The sequence below is a fragment of the Pinus tabuliformis genome, chromosome 3_1 (genome assembly GCF_031772625.1).
Source record: "Pinus tabuliformis cultivar Carrire ecotype Pingquan chromosome 3_1, CPIR1, whole genome shotgun sequence".
NCBI lineage: Eukaryota > Viridiplantae > Streptophyta > Pinopsida > Pinales > Pinaceae > Pinus > Pinus tabuliformis.
Window position 1 is genome coordinate 752,284,863 of NC_142301.1, and position 3,618 is coordinate 752,288,480.

The following is a 3,618-nucleotide window of genomic DNA, read 5'->3' on the forward strand; positions in this document are numbered from 1 at the left end:
CCCGCAGTTAATAACTAGCCTGTAAGTTTGCATTCATGGGTTTTAAAATGATATGGGCCTTTAAAATTTTCATTTGTTCTTCATGATTTTCCCCTAAACTATCTCAAGTATCTGCGCAAGTTTAACGGAGAAGATAATATTTTAGCAGAGCAACACATGCAAACTTTTAAAAACTTCATAGATTTGTTCGAAAGTCAACATGAAGATGTCTTCATGAGATTGTTCACTCAGTTTCTATATGGAGAGGTAAGGAAATGATTTAGATATTTGACAATCGATTCAATAGGTTATTCGACTGATTTTCATGATCTTTTCTTGAAAAATTGGGGTGAAACAAAGACATCATTACTATTTTTTTTTAATTCTAGGCTATCAAAAGAAAGAAATATGAATTTATTATCAGACTTAACAGGAGATTTGAAAGGACCTATAATGACTTACCTGTAAAAATAAGACCTTATGAACCAGCTGTTAAGTTGTATTATCTGGCTTATCTTCAAAATGATATTGCTTTCTATCTCAGAAAAAGGAAACCTTCCTCTTTGGAATAGATGTTTTCTGATGTTGTGGAGGTGGAAAATAATTTAAGGAATGTGACAAGTTAATTGATCACAAAGTGATGTTGGGAGAGGATTTCACATGTTTTCTTAAAGATATAAAAGCCATTTCTGAGAATGAAATTATTATAGACTAACGACATGAACTGAATGCAATTCTCTCTCATGTTTTTGAAAACTCAGTGGCAGAGTATATGGAAACTTTAAATAGTATGCAGCTGGCATCATTTGACGGGTATGTATCAAGGCTTCATTACGAATTTCTCTTAGTCTTGCTTATCCTTCTTTTCAAGGTTCAAAGGAAGGACGGTTTGAAGTCCAACCAGCAAAATTTATCTCAGTACCATTGGGAATTTGATTTTGATTTCACTTGAAAAAAATAACTTAACCCGTTTAGAGGAGGTCACATTGTACATAAATAAGTTCAGTGTCAAACCATTTAGATTTGGTTTATATATACAATTCATATTCAAATAAGTAGGAATCTAGAAGAAAGGTTTGAATAAGAAGAAGTTTCTCTCAGTTTTCAATCTTCAGATTTCACAAGCTTTTAGGGATGGTTGAAAATAGTTTGCAGAATTTATTCCATAGCCCAATGAAATGGGCACAGGGTCCACAGTTCTTTTGTGTCTCCCAGGGAGAAAAAATCCCCAGATGGAGTTCGATGTTGCAACAATAATAGCAGGTCTTAGATTGTCTTTGAGGTTGATTCTTAAAACTCGTTTCTTGGAAATACAAGGAGAAAGGGTGAATCCTAGGCAAACCAATGGAGGATGTGAGGTCCTATTACACTACTCAAAAATAATTAGGAGGAGAGAAGTTTGGGATCACATACATTTGTACCCAGAAGAAAACCCTACAGGAATATGCTTGAAAGTCCATTGCAACTAGGAAATTAAACATCATTAATGACATAGAGGATGTCACGAAGGAGATCTAAATCATGCACCATCTGACTGGACAACCAAACATAGTAGAGTTGAAGGGTGCTTATGAGGATAAGCATTCTGTAAACTTGGTCAAGGAGCTTTGTGTTGGTGGAGAGCTCTTTGATAGAATTATTGCCGAGGGGCATTACAGTGAGAGAGTAGTTGCTTCACTTTGCATGACCATGGTAAAGGTGGTGCACACTTTCCATTCAATGGGTGGCATACATCGTGATATCAAGATAGAGAATTTTATGTTTCTCAACAAGGATGAATACTCACCTGTGAAGGTCACTGATTTTGGCCTTTTAATCTTCTTCGAGATGTATCCAACTACATCAAGGGCAGTGCATATTATGTGGCTCCAGAATTTTTGCAGCAACAATATGGAAAGGAAATAGATATCTTCTCCGTGGTTCTCCTCCATTTTGGGTAGAGACGAAACAAGGCATATTTGATTCTATATTGACCTCGACATGGAAAAAACACCATGGCCATCGATTTCTACAAGTGCAAAAGAATTGATTAAATTGTTGCTCGAGTGGGATCCTAATAAACTTTTGAAGGTTTTTCAAGTATTAAGAAGATCCCTTGATGAGAGAATATGGCAACGCCCCAGACATAGCGCTTGATAATGTTGTATCACGCAGGATGAAGCAGTTCCAAACAATGAACAAGCTTAAAAAATAGTTGCCTTGAAGGTGATTATTGTAATGGGTATAAGGAGATGTTCAATAGCATGGACACAGATAACAGTGGCACAATCACATTTGAAGAGTTGAAGAGTGGTTTTGCAAGAGTGGTTTTGCTTTACATTTTGACCTGAGAACTAATACTATGTGAATTGCAAATCTAAATTTTACCATTTTATGGGAAACCGTTGCTAGGGTGATGAGAAGAGATCCTAAGGGAAGGCATTAGTTTAAAGAATGTGTGGAATCTGCGATTGCAAGAAGTGTATTCCTTAAAGAAGGAGAAACACTAAAAGATATAGGATGGGTTAAAAGATTGTGTTTGCCAAGACCTTGGGACACACTATTACAACATATCATTTGAAGGTCAGTGATCGTTGTACATGATCTATCATTTTTGCTTTCTAACACATTTAAGAAGGAACATGAAAATCAATATTCCATACTTCTTACTAAAATACTTGCCAACAATGTCAAGGCAATATAAAAAAGGGAAATATGATCAATCGGTCTATCATGGTTTGATCCATATTTTAGCCAAGGCAACATTCAAACAACAAAAGCTAATAGAATACTTGGGGAAGTTCATAAAAAATCTAGATTCCATAATATTTGAATTGGAAATGCCTAATAGGATTGTTCATCAATAACAACAAATGTCACTTGGTGAACCACAAGAACTAGCAGGGAGAAGAATTAAACAGAGAAGAGATATTGTAGAATCTTTTAACAACAAACTCAAAGCAGGATCTTCTTTTATAGCAATGCAACTAGATGAGCTGGAAGTCGAAGAATAGTTCATAGCTACTGAAGAAGTCAACAACACACCACAACAAGAAGTAAGTTCTGAATTTCACTTTAATTTAATGAAATAATTGGAAAAGCTAGGAGCGCAGGTTAAGGATTTAAGTATTGAAAGAGATACATGGAAAAAATTTATACACTTCCTTTAATCTTGAAGAATATGTTGCACTAGAAACATCTTAGAGAAGAATTCATGAATAAAAAGAAAAAGTTTTTAAATATTACAGTAGTCAAGCCGAAACCATATGGTAGCTACAAGAAATAACTAGGGAGCTACAAAAACAACTTGCAATAATAAGACAAAATCATAATGAAGAAATTCGGGAAAAAGAAGAGGAGATTAAGGAATTAAAATCTAGGGTTAATAAGCTGGGAGAGTTACCCTCTAAGATGATTTTATGTCATCCTCCTCTACAAGTTTATAAATTATGTTTCAGGGACCAATGGATCAAATTTCATATAGAGGCTAATCTCTAATTTACCCATTGATTACCGACATTTCGATAGAAATTTCTATTCTTTATATTTCTCTAGTGTCTCCAAAAGGAAGATCCTACTATGTGAATTGTTTCTACATAATTATACGATACCCATCACCTTTGATTGGAACCTCAATCATCTCATTGGGGATATAAAGTT

The 3,618-nt window shown here is 34.8% G+C and overlaps 1 pseudogene; it reads left to right on the forward strand.

Annotated features, from left to right (window-relative positions):
- Nucleotides 1–1,157: 1,157 nt before the first annotated feature.
- Nucleotides 1,158–3,128, forward strand: LOC149189554 (calcium-dependent protein kinase 17 pseudogene; annotated as a pseudogene).
- Nucleotides 3,129–3,618: the final 490 nt, after the last annotated feature.